The sequence below is a fragment of the Narcine bancroftii genome, chromosome 9 (genome assembly GCF_036971445.1).
Source record: "Narcine bancroftii isolate sNarBan1 chromosome 9, sNarBan1.hap1, whole genome shotgun sequence".
Classification (NCBI taxonomy): Eukaryota; Metazoa; Chordata; class Chondrichthyes; order Torpediniformes; family Narcinidae; genus Narcine; species Narcine bancroftii.
Window position 1 is genome coordinate 55,244,611 of NC_091477.1, and position 15,481 is coordinate 55,260,091.

General features: G+C 38.4%; 1 protein-coding gene and 1 long non-coding RNA gene across 24 annotated transcripts in view; one reads left to right on the top strand and one right to left on the bottom strand.

Annotated features, from left to right (window-relative positions):
• Positions 1 to 15,481, bottom strand: part of LOC138743658 (protein FAM53A-like) — a 211,460-nt gene that overhangs the window by 174,077 nt on the left and 21,902 nt on the right. The window lies entirely within an intron of this gene.
• The window catches only part of LOC138743659 (uncharacterized), a 41,460-nt gene that overhangs the window by 6,730 nt on the left and 19,249 nt on the right, over positions 1 to 15,481 (top strand). For 3 of the 14 annotated variants that reach the window (XR_011344999.1, XR_011344990.1, XR_011344998.1), the window contains exons 2-3: positions 852 to 1,081; positions 1,780 to 2,079. This is a non-coding gene — a long non-coding RNA (uncharacterized lncRNA). The other 11 variants (XR_011344986.1, XR_011344991.1, XR_011344988.1 and 8 more) reach the window with 9 other exon arrangements.

Genomic DNA, 15,481 nt, shown 5'->3' on the forward strand with positions numbered 1-15,481 from the left:
TTGCAGTAATTCACCACTCAAGGTCACCCCACCTGAAAATTCTCCATTTAATTGGACTGTCTTATTTATGTCAAACAATCCTCACTCCATACCAGGGTGTTATTGGTAAAAATCATTTACACCAAATTCATTTAATACTCCCACTTTGAATATCATCAGAAACTATTTGAAAGCCCAAATTCAACATACTGGTTCACCTTATGAATTCTGTTAGTTTGAACCTCAAATAAACTCCAATTAACCAAATTCACCACTTCATTTCACATCCATGGAGGAAAATGAGCAGTCAATGCTTCACCCCACATCAACCATCCATTTGCATTCCCTGGGACATTGGACTCAACTCAATTTAAAGGAAGTCTGTCCCTAAACAGAAGCTTCCTCCTTTCCCTGCATTGGGTCCAGTGCCTCATGAATGGAAACCCATTTCTCCACACAACTCCTTGAGCCACACATTGAATTCTCCCATTTTATTTACCCTATGCCAATGTGCTCATGGTTCAAGTAGCAGTAAAGAGAATGTTAGTTTTATGTTTATTTTGATTTCTTGTTCAACATCAAAAATTGTCATATTTCCCTTCTTCAGAGGTAGTTAGGTAAGGGGATACAGGGAAAGAGCGACGCAGAGAATATGAAAAAAGGGAAGGAACAGTGTGGGGTGGCAGAGAGGAATGAAGGCAAAATCTTGTCTATGCACTTACAGTGCAGACCAAATCTCTAACCCTCATACTTCCTTGTTATTGGGGCTATACCTAACAGAGATGATTTTCTAGATCTGGTACGTGTTTGCTGATGTGCAATGGCTATCCCAGATTGAAAGAATTCATAATCAGTCATCTTCTGCTCCTTAGAACTAGAGAGACAGCAACTTATTTGCAACCTAGAGTGACTGCCAGTGAAGATGATGATCACCTTCATGGGTCTGCTTTTCAATTTGGACACTGGCTGCTCATTGTACTTCAGCAGAATCTCCTCCTTTTACTGGTGGCAGTCAGTGGTTCCCACAGGGAACATGACATCTGGCTCCTCCTTGCCACCTCATTCAAGTTGCTCTCCAGGAACTGGAACATGTCCTCTACAGGTAGGCAGTGCAGATTTCAGGAATCTCTTTTGTGCCTTCAGAAAACTGTCAATCCCCATACTTTCACCACTTATTTGTTTCCACTCCAAAATCCAGCAGCAAATCCCAGGTATCTACAGTCTCTATACAACAAGATTTATTTTTCAAATTTCCTTTAATCTTTCCTCTGTGCACTTCAGATCTATGCCAATATTCACCCTGGGTAAAAGAATCTGGCCATCTACCCTATCATTTGCTTCTCATAATTTTATACACTTACGTTGTCCATCTATTCTTCCAACTATACTTCCCACTGCCTTGGAAAAGCTGCCAACATGTTAAAAGACCCAGACACACTCCCTTCTCCTTCTTCCCTCTGCCCTGCTACAAAGATTTGGTATTTGCGCTGAAAAGATTCACGAGTGTGAGATCACACACCATCAGATTTAAGGACAGTTTCCTTTATGCAGTTATCAAACTCCTTTTAAATAAACCTCACTGGTAAAAACATGCTGCCTTTTCTGTGTTCCAACTATCTCATTCTAACTCTCTGCACTCTGTACCTCATTTTACTTGCTGTACTATGTATGGGTTGATTGGATGGACTGTTTGCAAAACAAACTTTCTCAGTGTATCTTGGTACACTGACAGTGAACTTGAACTTAGCCTCCCACACTCCATGCAAAGACAATTCAAGTTCCTTCAACCTCTCTTTATAGCTCCAATCCTGGTGAATTTCATCTGCACCATCTCCAAAACTTCCAGATCTTTCCTGGAGCATGGCAACTAAAATGGCACAGAGTACTCCAAATATGGCCTAACCAAACTTTTATATGGCTGCAAAGTGACTTGCTAACTTTTATAAAGAAATTTAAGAACCGCATGTGCTGGAATCTTTAGTAAACAATGAGCCTCAGAAGGTCAAGTAGTTCCATGGAGAGAGATGGACAGTCACCACTTCCGGTCAGGATCGATATTCAAGACTCCAACTTTTACACTCCATGATCCAACCAATAAAGGTAAGCATGTCATATGCTTCATTTTCCAACCTACGCACTTGGATTTGGCACTTTAGGGGACCTATGGACTTGCACCAAAGATCCTTGCTCACTCTTGCATTTGACTTTCAAAAATGCATCACCTCACACCTGTCTAATTAAACTGTCATTTATCTGTCCAATTTTCCAACTGATCTACATCTTATCATATGCTTTGACAACCCTTCCTCACTACCCACAGCTCCACAAATTTTTGTATCATCTGTAAACTTACTAATAAGATTATCATTAACAAGCCATTGGGTGCATTTAAGGAAGAAATTTAGGTTTTTTTTGATTAGCTAGGATATCAAAGGTTATGGGGAGAAGGCTGGACAGTGGGGCTCAGTGAGAAAATGGATCAGCTCATGACTGAATGGCAGGACAGACTCAATTGCCTATTTCTGCTCCCAAGCCTTAAATATTACATCCAGAAATTCCAGCAATGATCTTTGGAAGCACTACTAGTCTTAGACCTTCAGTCAGAAAAAGCACTCCTTCCTACCCTTCCCCTTTGACTTCTATGACCAAGTACCCAGACAATATCCTCCTCCATTCTATATTGCAATGTCTAAATTTTATTTTAATGTGACCTCTCATTCTGTTGGCCACACAAAATAGAGAACAAAATTTTACTGGCTAACAAAACCAAATTCTGCTATTCCAACTTCTGTTTATTTACGTGGTAAAGCTGTGGATAAGTGCGTAACCCATAATCAAATCACTTGTCCTTGTTAGCATTCATCATAGTAAGCCATGGAAATTTTAAAATTATGCAAGGATAATGACATTCATAATTTCTAGGCCTATTCTTCTCATGTGAATTGAGCAATACAAATTTGTACTTGTGTTACTCAATCCAAGGAATAGCATAGTTTTAAATTGACATGGGAAACAATCACAAGTTTGAGATGCTACCCAATAACTGGTATTCCTCAAAATGACATAGTGGCACAAAATCACATGACAATGAAAATTTTTTAAATAAATGAAGTGGCTGTGAAATGCAAAGATGAAGAATGGAAGTTACAAAACTCAAAATTTGACCAACACTACTTTTTGGTCAGCTCCAAAAAGCTTTGACAATCTTTTGTGATCAGTCATCTTGGTTCTACTGTTTTGCATGTTCTCAGGCAGCTAACAACACCAATAGTTGTGAATGACAGAGAAAGTGGGTGGCTACTTAATAGGATACTTCATTCCTTCTCCCACTTACATGGGGGCCTTCATGTGCTCCTGAGGCATGTCATCAAGATTCTCAATACCAGACCAATTGCTCCTTCATTTGTTTGGAGATGTTGCAAGAAGACTTAGGATTCTGGAATTGAGCAGTCTATTCTGATGACAGGGCCATTATTTGGGTGTGATTTTAGGTATGCCAATGTCTTGACCTGCCCAATGTAGCTATCTAAATAGAACTTAGATCACAATTGTGGGGATTTTGGCTTGGTATAGGAAACTGATGTAGATTTGCTTGACCATCCATTGAATTTGAAGTTTGCCAAGATAACGTTGGGGGTACTTTTCAAGAGCCTTAGAATGTCTCCTGGAGATAATCCAGATGTCAGAAATATATTGTAGGGTAGAAATCACAGTTGCCTGACAGTAAATTTGTGCCATGTCTAAAGTCAAACCCTTTTTTTCCCAATGTCCAAAGGCTATGCTGGTGCATTGAAGGCAACCACAAAAACTATCATCTGCAATATCTGATTTTGCCAAGATGTGGCTCCCAAGGTAGAGAAACTGGTCCATATTTTCTAGAATCTTGCCATGAACCTTCAGTGTGATGCAGCATGTTGGTGGAGAATGTTGTCCTGCAGATATTCATCCTTTTGTACTTTTATAGGAAAAGCTTTGCTGATGGTTTGGAGTTCAACCTCTGTGCATGTTCAAACACAAGGTTTATCTGCATAGTCCAGGCCAATTATTGCAGTTGGGGTAACTTTGATTCTGGAATGCAATCAACTTTGGTTGAACAGCTTCTCATTGTTTCTGAAGATTAACTCCACTCTTGCAGGAAGCAACACAGCAGCAAGATAGAGAAATTACATTCTTGTTTGATCCCAGTCCTCAAAGAGAATGGTTCTGTGGTAAACCACTGTTATATTGAGATTGGCTATTGCCAGCTGGACGCGCCTCCTGAGACCGATACTACCTATAACCCCTTTGCATGGTCCCCAGTCTTCCTGCCATGATCAATCAATGAGGTTGGTTGTTTGCTCCAGTCTATAGTCAATAAAAGCTTATCAGTTTCACAACCTCAGTCTCTTGATGGTGCATCAGGCTCTTTTGCAGACCTGCTGGTTAACCTCATTACTGTACTTGCATAACACCATGCAGCATGCAAGGAGAGTTTCTCGGGCAGCTACATTTGAGGAGGATGTTACATGGGGCCTCCTAACTGATGGAGTCAACAGTTTCGCAGAGGTCAAAAATAAACACGTTTAGTGGCCGGTGTCAGGCAGTGAATGTCATTGAATGGACAGATCCATAATTATTTTCAATTATTAGTGTGTGGAAATTTAGTCAGCAGGTGAAGAAGACCCTGGTTATTACTTTCAGCAGTGAGACTCTTATATAGTTCTCAGAGAACCCTGAATATTTCACTTCTTGAAACTCTCACATCATCCTCCTTTCATGCGTAGATTTTTGAACAACACTTCGTTTTGTCTTAATATTTCATCAGTGTTGCCAATTACTCCTGAGGTCATGTTATTTTTGAGGACAGGTGTGACCTTTGTGACTTCTTGTCAGTCAGTCGTGGTGGCAAGGCTAACCAAATTGACAGTGAGGTGATGTCTGGCACAAACAGGAAACTGTTGAGCACATCAATTAATGAGCTTAATATACACATCAAGTCATGTTAATATTAACACACTCATGTCAAAATAATCTTTAAAAGCCTTAGTGATAATGCATTTCAAGATCCTTTACCAGGTTTTAAATTTTAAAACGGTGTATACAGAATGAATGGAGAGCAAAATATGTCATGCCAGAAAAACAAACACAATTTGTGTTACCAGATATCTTCAGATGGGCTTCTGCTCCATCCTTTCAGTTTGGTAAAGATAATATATTTTAACTTGAGGAAATGAAAATGTAGCTGTGGTAAACTTTACTCGAGGAAGAATTCATTACCATTGTCACCATGAAGACAATCCTCTGTGCTATTTAAGCCAAATGGCAGAATGTTGTATGCAGCACAAGTAATTATGAATTTAACTTAATTAAAAATTTGTTTCATGTTGTGTTATTCTTTACATGAGTCAATGCTCAGCTTCAATGGTCACCAGTCTTACATCAAAATGCTCTCTAGCCTTTGATCCTTGTCCTGCCATGTATATGATCACACAAGGAAGTTGGAAACCGATTGGACATTGACAAGTAACAACAACATCTCTAGAGGCATACCATATGATACAAGCTGGTTCATCAGAAGGTACCTACATACTAATGGTAAAATATATTCATAACAAGGATTTTTTTTAAATCATAAAAGGTAGCTGGTCTCCTTTCACGAAGCTTACTGGGTGTGAACAAATTAACCACATGATGGTTCTGTAGCAAGAAACTTTCTTGATGCCACTGTTAGATTAGCCCTTTCCACACTGGTTAACCAGTAGATTGGCCATTCAGTGAACCGGCTAAGGAAGCTATTTTTGCCATTCACACTGTATCACTGTTAATCGGTTCTCTGTGTCCTTTCACACTCATCACAAGGCATCCCTGGGGATAGGGGATTCTATCCTCCACCGGTAACATCTGAGTGACGCATCATGCGATTTTAGACTGCCCTAAATCCTGATCAATACATTATGATTTTGTTTTTAAACAAAATTAATCATGCCTAATTACAACATAATTAAGCATTATGTACAGCACAGTATGAGCCCTTCAGTTCTGTGGTTGTGCTGACCTATATAAACCTTTATAATTTTATAAAAGACTGTGGGAAAGTATAACCACACAATTTATCAACACCATGGGAAAATCCTAGTGGCAATAGCGCACAATTTATAAAGACCATGGGAAAGAGCAATGGCAGATTTGCTCTCCCAGGATTCCAGTATTGCAGGGAAAGGGCTGAATGCACGGAGCACTCATGGAGGGGTTTCTCTGCCGCACGGAATTTTGGGATGGCAGATCGCCATCTCTCTATCCCGCTGCGACTTTCCCACGGTCCTTTAGACATTTATAAAGGTTTACATAGGTTGGCAAAATTTATACCTTTTTAATCTTTTTGTTTCCTACACTCATGCAAAAAATTAATCAACGTGTCACTACTTTATCCCAGGATATCCTATGTCCCTTTCACACTGGGCACTAAGTAGTATCATCCCCGGTGTTTGATGACGCCTGCGAGCCAATTAAAAAGCTTTCACACTGGACCCTTAACCGGTAGATTGGCCATCAATTACGGGACAAGGTGCCTGTGTGAAAGGGGCTATTGAAGAACTGAGAGATAATGGAGTACAGCACAGGACCAATATCCAAAATAGAGAGCTTATCTTAGAGCAAAGGTTTGGACAGACTAGACAGGCATCTGCTGAAATTTAAAGCATGTGAAGCAAATCAATTAAAACGTACAAAACTGAATGGTCGTGAGAGGATGAATGTGGAGAGAATGATGTTGGAAATCTAAAATAAGTGGACACTTAATATGGGCAGAAAAATGAAAGCCAGACACTTTGAAAGGTCAAATGTTAAATGCATAGTAAATAGCATAAAGAGGGATATTGGGGTGCAAGTTCATAGTTCCTTGAAAGTGGCAGCAAGTGATGATGAAGGTGGGGTACAGTGCACTTGCCTTCATCACTCGGGCAGTGAATATAAAAGTTAGCATGTCATGTTGTAGATGTACAAGATATTGGTTCGCCCACATTTGGATTTTGTGTGCTGTTCTGGTTGTCATGTTACAGGAAGGAAAAGAATGAATCAGAAATAGTGCAAAGCTCATTCACCAGGATGTCTGGATCAGAGAGTATTAGGAGAGGCTGAACAGATTTTTCTCTGGAGTGATAGGGGCTGTGACAACCTGATAGAAGAAAATAAAATTATGAGGAGTATAAATAGATATGCAATAATGTTTTTATTCTCCAGGGTGGAATTTTCAAATACTAAAGGGCGTAAGATTGGAGGTAAGAGGGGGAAGTTTGAAAAAGATTTGTAAGATTTTTTTTAAATACATAGTTGGGTGCCTGGAATATGCTGGCAGTGGAAGTGACAACAGCAGAAACAATAGCAATGTTTACAACGCAATGAGACAAATATGTTAACAGGCAGAGAATTGAGTGATATGGACGACATGCAGGTAGATATGATCAGTTTAAATTGGTTTCATGCTTGGCAGATATTTTGAGCTGAAGGTTGTGTTCCATGTTCTATGATTTTTAAAAAAACAGTGGACAACAAAAATTTTGCTTCCTGAACACTTTTAGGTGGCTGCTCATGAAAATGTTTCTATCACATACTGATTTTTCTTTTAGATACAACCTATTTTTTGTGATTTCCTGTTAAGTTTTAAGCTTATTAGTATATTGCCCACAAACCAAGTAAAAACACAATCAGCAGGTCAAACAGCATCCTTTAAATGTTTCAGGCTTGAGCCCTTCATCAAGATATGGAAAAATGCTGACAAGCCTCCAAATAAAAGTGTGGGAGGGGGGGGGGAAGAGGTGTGGTCAAAGGCAGGAGGTAATAGATGGAGAAGGGAGGGAGGGCACAGCAGGAAGCAAGGGAAGGAGGGAAGGGGAAGGAGGGAAGGGGAGAGTGGGGGGTGGGGGGAAGAGCACATTAGCAGAAATTGGAAAAGTCAATGTTAATGCTATCTGGCTGAAAAGTGCCCAGTCTGAAAAATCAGGTGTTGTTCCTCCAATTTACAGGTGGTATTGGTGGGATAGTGCATAAGGCCATGAACAGACAAGGGACTGTGGGAGTGTGATACAGAACTGAAATGGTTGGGTACTGGGATGTCTCTGTCACTGGTGCGGACAGAGCGAAGGTGCTCAGCAATCTCCCAATCTGCGCCCTGTCTCTCAGATGCAGAGAAGTCCACAAGGGGAGCACCAGATGCAATAAATCAATCCTGCGAATAGACAAATGAAGTGTTGCTTCACTTGAATGGCCTGTTTGGGGTCTAAACTGTGGTAAGGGAGGAGGTGTGGGCACAAGTGCAGCCCCTCCGGCGGCTCAAAGACACAGCATGTCTGCACTTATTAGGAAAGCCCAAGAGATCTACTTTCGTTATAAAATTGATGACCAAGACAAACCCTTAACTCCTTACATTTGTTGTGCAACTTGTGCAGTCAACCAAAGAGTTTGGCACAAAGGTATTCAGATGTCAATGCCATTTGCACTCCCAATGACATGACAAGAACAGAAGGATCACAGGACAGACTGTTACTTCTGTCTGACCGATGTATTTGGCTTCGCTAAAATAAGAAATCTATTGAATACTCCAATCTGCCTTCATCCATGAAACCAGCGTCGCAAGATGACAGCTTGCCAGTTCTGAAGCCACCAGAGGTGACGGACTTCGCTATATGAGACAGACGTTTCCAAGAATAACTGATGTCAAGATTAAGGAAGACATTTTTGTTCATCCACAAATCAGACACATTATCAATGACAGGTTAGTGGGTGGGGAGGGGGGTGGGAAGGAGGGAGAGAAGGGAGGGGTAAAAAGGCGAGAAAATGACACTGTGTATATTCAAGAGGGAAATGTTTGTGTGTATTTTGGTCAATATGGTTCATAGCGTGAAAAATTTAAAAAATTAAAAAAAAAATACAACACCATGAGGCGCAACATGTCATTGAAAATTCATTTTCTGCATTCGCACTTGGACGTTTTCCCTGCTGATCTTCGTGTAGTCAGTGACAAATTTAGTAAAAGGTCTCACCAGGACATTGTGACCATGGAAAAGCAGTAACGGGGCAACAGGAATCCATCAATATTGACAGACCATTGTTGGACTCCGACATGAGAGGCATCAGATGCCGACTACAAACAAAAATCAGCAGCAAAATATTTTTAGGCCAGTTGATCTAATGCAATGTGTCCGCGTCATTGTGTGACTAAACATGTCAACTTCAATAAAAGTTAATTTAATATTTTTCCAACTTCCTACATTATACAGCAAATCGGAAATTATCTTTGTGTTCAGCTTGAAGTTGTCTATCATAATCTCCTTTTATTTCCCCTCAGGAAGTAAATCTTTTGTAAAAAATTGTTGTCCAGTGAAATAAGTAATGACCCATTTAAAATTGAGATGTGGTGTCCAAGAGATAGTCTTTAAAGTTGCCATTTTTAAAAGGCTGTGGAAGCGGAGTCTGAAATTTTTCAGACGTAGGTAGGAAAATGTATGATAAGCAAGAGTGTGAAAATTTGGCAAAGTAGAAAGGAACGTGGAGTCAAGATTACAATCAGATCAGCAATATCATTAAATAGTAGATGAGATTCAAGTGCCTAAATGACCTACTATTTCTCTTACAGAATTTCAACTCTTGTAGGACTTACTGAACTTACATGCAGATGTAAATGAGAAATTCTTGAGTCTCAATGTCATCTTTGTTTTTAAATAGTTGACAGACACACATAAGAGTCATCCAGATAACCACCATACAAAGCAACTTAAGCAGTTATCATCCACAACAGCTGAAGAAATTCACTGAGGCCTATGTATAGTGAAAAAAAGATGTTGTTTTGCATGAATCCAGACAAGTCAACCATCTATTTCTGTTCTTTTTAATTCTTTGTTTCTTTTTTAAAGAAATGGAAATATATTATCTGCAAATCGACTTTTCTTTGGGTGGGTACTCCATTTCTTTTTTTAAAATTTTATTTATAGTTTTGTATACAGTACAATAGAATTGCATACAAATGATACAAATATCAAAATAGAATAAAAAAATAAATGGTTGTACAGTACATAAAGGTGAGAAAAAGAATAAAGAAAAAAAATAAATATATGTGCAAAGCTACTGTGATAACTACCCACCCCCCCCACCTTCCCAAAAAGAAAGACAACATATTAATAAAATAGAATTAAACCAACATGATGAGGTTCAACCATTAAGATTAAAAAAGGTGCTGGTGGGGTGTAGAAGAGAAAACTCTTAATATCTAAATATAGTTTCCATATTTTTAATTATGTAACATACCCATTTCTAATATCATGTCACCTTTTCTAAGGGAATAACCATATAACCACTTACAGCACAGAACAGGCCAGTTTGGCCCTACTAGTCCATGTCTGAACAAATCCCCACTCTCCTAGTCCCATTGACCAGCATCTGGTCCATTCCCCTCCAATCCTCTCCCCTCCATGTAATTATCCAGTCTTTCCTTAAATGTAAATAACATCCCTGCTTCAACCACCTCTGCCGGAAGCTTATTCCACATCCCAACCACCCTTTGCGTGAAGAAATTTCCCCTCTTTGCATCTCCCTCTTCCAACAATCAATTTTAAGATGGGATTCAGATTTCCATGTAATTGCTATACATCTCCTGGCCACCGCCAATGCAAAGTTTAAAAAATTTTAATTGATATTTTGACAACTTCAATTGGGGTTCCAAATCATATACAAAAGAAAAAGGTCAGGTGTTAATGGTAAATGCATTTTTATGATTTATTCCAAAAACTTGCCCACATGTTTCCAAAATGATGTCACCTTGGTACATGACCAGGTAGAATGTATAAATGTACCAATTTCTGTGCCACATGTAAAACATAAATTTGGAAAATATGGATTAAATTTATTGAATTTGTGTCTTTAAATATTAATGATGAAAAAGTTTATTATTAACTAATCTGTAGCCAACATTAATTATCTCCCTCATACTGTCCCAACAAATGTCAGACCAGCAAAAAGGATCAATTTCAGTTCCCAAATTTGATTCCAATCTTTCTTTTGATTTATTCAAATCTGGTTTTGGAGATTCCTCCTGAAGTAGAAGATACAATTTAGAAATAAGTTTCTTTGTAATTCCCTCATGAATCACAATCTCCAATCCAGTAATCTGTGGAAAAATTAATTCTGGGCCTAATATGTCCCTTAAAAAAAACCTCTGTTGAAGATAGCAGAAGAATGTATTTTGTGAAATCCCAAATTTATTTTTAATTTGATCAAATGACATAAATACCTCTTGCTCACAACAGTCTCCCAAATATTTAATCTCACATTGGATCCAAATTTCTAAATGTTTATTGTCATATAGGATTGGTATGAGTCTGTTCTGAGCAAGAGGCATTTTCAACAAGACTCGTAATTCATTTCCTTTATAACCATTAACTAATTCGCAAATACTAATAATATGTTTTACTAATGATGTCTTATTATTCCCCTCAAACATTTTTGAATTCAATTTATATATAATGTCTTCTGCTATCTTTTCTCTAACTTTATGCAGCTCTGTATTTACCCATGAATATTTATCTCCGCTATTAAAAAAAAGAGGTGACAAATATCAAATTGGCTGGCCGATAATATAATTTAAAATCTGGGAGTTGCAATCCTACCAATTCAAAAGACCACATCAATTTTTTTTAAATAAATGGAGATTCTGGGTGACATTCTTCCAAATAAATATTCTTACATACTTTTCTAACAAAAAAATTGCAAAGGCAAAGCAATTGGTATTGACTGAAAGAGGTATTGGACTCTTGGCAGTATATTTATTTTAATAGTTAATTCTACCAATTAAACTAATTGGTAGAGTCTCCCATCTACCTAAATTATCTTGAATCTTATGAAGAGGAAAACATTTAATTTATATAAATTATTACCTATCCTAACTCCTAAATATTTTATACCTTAAATTGTGAATTTCTTTTAATAAATCCATAATCCCCTCCAATAGGTGGCAAAATTTTGCTCTTATCCCCTATCCAGATACTAACCCATAATCTTCCAATATAGATTGCAATTTATAGTAGTGAGGTTTCTAGTTCTGTCAAATATATTAGAATATCATCGGCAAATAAGTTAATTTTATGTATATTTTGACCAACTTTAAATCCTTTGATGTCTGGATCAGGTACTCCTTTTCTAGCTTCTGTAGGGCCAGAGCGTGTCAATGTCTGTGAGGGGGTGGGGGCAAAGGAGGCTGCTCCTTCAGAATGTATGTTTAAAATCAAATATACAGAAGTACATTTCATTATCAATATAATGGTAGCAAGTGATTGTAGTGGTGAAATCCATAGCCGACTCCAGCGACAGCACTCTTCCCTTTCCTCTCCCATGAGAAAAGAAACCAAAGACTCAGATTCTGTCAAAAGCTAGATGGACTACCATTACAAATTCAGACAGATGTTAATAATCTTCTGCAATACCATGAGATTCCTTTTGCCCAATTGCACAAATGATGACCAAAGGTGATGATATATCTGGAATCTTATCCTGCAGAAATTAAAGGTAAAAGTGCTATACAGTAACCATAATAGGAGCATATGATTTTTTGTTTATGTCCAAAGAAGCATTGGTATGTGTTGGATGTCCAAAAGAATCAATAAATAGATCTACATTTGTTGTGAATCTAGGTTAAAGAGTAATTTTAGTTGACTGTATTTCTACGTGATCTACAAACATCGGGAAGGTACTAAATGTGAAAAACTTTTCCAGATTTATTTTCATTGATAAAAAGCTCTTGTGAGAAAAAAACCCCACAACTTGGACTTTATAGGAAACCAGCAGATAGAAAAACAATCAGATGTACGTGGTTCGAGCCATCCAAACTAAACACATTCAATTTTAGGTACATGGTTAAAAAAAAACACAATGCTAGAGAAACTCAGCAGGTCAAACAGTGTATTTTATATAGCAAAACAAAGGTATCTTACCAACATTTCAGGCTTGAGCTCTTCATCAAGGTATATGGACCTACCTAATTTTCTTCTTAATTAAATTGTCAAACTGATTGTCAAGAGACATTTAAGGAAAGACCACTAATCCTGGGTTTGATTTAGCCACGTTCATAACAGAGAAACATGTTGCAGGAACATTAATAATGGCAATGACTTCACTGTCACTATCCCGAAAAAGCCCATGTCATAAACACTGCTCCTACTTCAAGAACAACAAAAAAATTCTTAAAGCCCTGAATCACCCAGGAGCCCACCTGGAGATCAGCACCACACATCTTGAAATGTTACTTAACGTTGTCATTAGAATAACATATTGACAACTAGAATTCATTTTCTTCCTTATTTACCTCTGGTCAGTGGTGCAAACTGATCAATTACAATGATCTGGTATCTTCTGAACTCTGACTCACCTCAATATTGCATAGTATTACCTAATATTAAAACCCTCACATGAAAAGTCTGAGGAAATTATTTCCACATAGATCACTAATTGGCCAAATGGTTAAATGGCAGCACTGCCAGAGATGCAGGGGGTTGGAGACTGATGGACTCATACCAGGCTGCGGGAGATTGGTGGCTGAAGGACTCTCAGCACCAGGTTGCAGGCTGCTGGGGAAAGGTGGCTGAAGGACTCACACCAGACTGCTGGAGACTGGCTTGTGCGAACCAGGTATCAAGACCAGTATTCGTGAGGATCCTGAGGGCAAGAAGGTTTTCCAAAGGGCCTCGGGTGCTGATAAAATTCCCTCATCATACTGGATCTTCTGCACAGGGAGCTTGGCTGCTGAGGTTACAGGAGAGAGTGCAGGTGAATCCACAAACACTTGGTTTCTTTTAAGAGACTCTCTTTTGCTTCTCTTTCTCTTATTGTTGGTGGCACCAAGAGATGCTTCTGTGCCTCTTTGTGTGACATTACCGCAGAGAAAATACGACAAATTTTGTGTTTTATTACATGAGAATAAAGGAATCTTGAACCTAGGCAGTTCCATTATATGCCATCTTGTATTTCTAAGACATCAAAAAGAAAATAAAAACTGAAACTAACTTCATGACTACACTAGAAATCTGCATAGAGTGAAATACTGTAAAATGGTATGTTTTATAATCTTATTGCAAGATAATCAATGAGTATATCAGTCTACTGTACACTAAAAGCAATAATGTTCCTGCCATATGACTGATGTTGGTGGTGCAATATATCAAAAAGGCAATTTGTCAAAGATAACAGTAAGAGTTTAGGATGAAAGCAATGAAAGAAGGCAATGGAAAGCACCTGCTGATCAGCAAAAACTTTATTTGCAGTACGAAAGTCCAGACAAATTAAGTATAAAGAGTACAAGAGGACAATATTTAATTATTACAGTTGTTAAGATTACAAGTCAATATTATCCATTGATTCCTAACAGGGTACAGGACCCATCTCACATACAGCAGGGGAAATGAAAAAACATTTACCTTCCTTTCCTGCAAAACAATTCCAATCTGTAAGTGGGTCATAGAGTAGAAAAGGAAGAAAGAGAATTGTTCCAATCACCAGGATTAGCAACCCTAATTAGAGTTGAGCAAAAATATTTCTCCAATTCCAGCCAGGAGGAAAAGAAACTCCAATACAGGGCAAACTACTGCCCCAAAACTGTGCATTTCTAAAATCAATATGCAATGGACTTGTACCCAAGGTGGTGCATTTGCACAGTCTCATATGGATGGTATTTACAAATATTTGGAGGTACAGGGATTGCTAGGGAGTAATCAGCATGGTTTTGTCAGGGGTAGATCATGCTTGACAAACCTGATTGAGTTTTTCGAGGGGGTTACAAAAAAGGTTGATGAAGGGGAAGCTGTAGATGTTGTCTATTTAGACTTTGGTAAAGCTTTTGACAAAGTTCCCCACAGGAGGTTAGGAAAAAAGGTGGAGGCATTAGGTATAAATGAGGATTCAGCAATGGTTGGATGGGAGGTGTCAGAGAGTAGTGGTAGAAAATTGTTTGTCCAATTGGAGGCCGGTGACTAGTGGAGTTCCTCAGGGATCGGTCCTGGGTCCACTATTGTTTGTTATATATATTAACGATCTGGAAGTAGGGGTGGAGAATTGGATAATCAAGTTTGCAGATGATACAAAGATTGGTGGTGTTGTGGACAGTGAGGAAGATTACCGTAGATTAAAAGGTGATTTAGGAAGGCTGGAGGTGTGGGCTGAAAAATGGCTGATGGAATTTAATACAGATAAGTGTGAGGTGTTACATTTTGGAAAGGCAAATCTAAATAGGTCATATGCATTAAATGGTAGGCTATTGAGATGTGCAGAGCAACAAAGGGATTTGGCAGTTGTGTTAAATAGTACCCTCAAGGCTGATACTCAGGTAGATGGTGTGGTGAAGAAGGTATTTGGAATGTTGGCCTTCATAAATCGGAGTATTAAATTCAAGAGAAGGGAGGTTATGATGAAGGCATTGGTGAGGCCAAATTTGGAGTACTGTGTACAGTTGTGGTCACCAAATTATAGGAAAGATATAAACAAAATA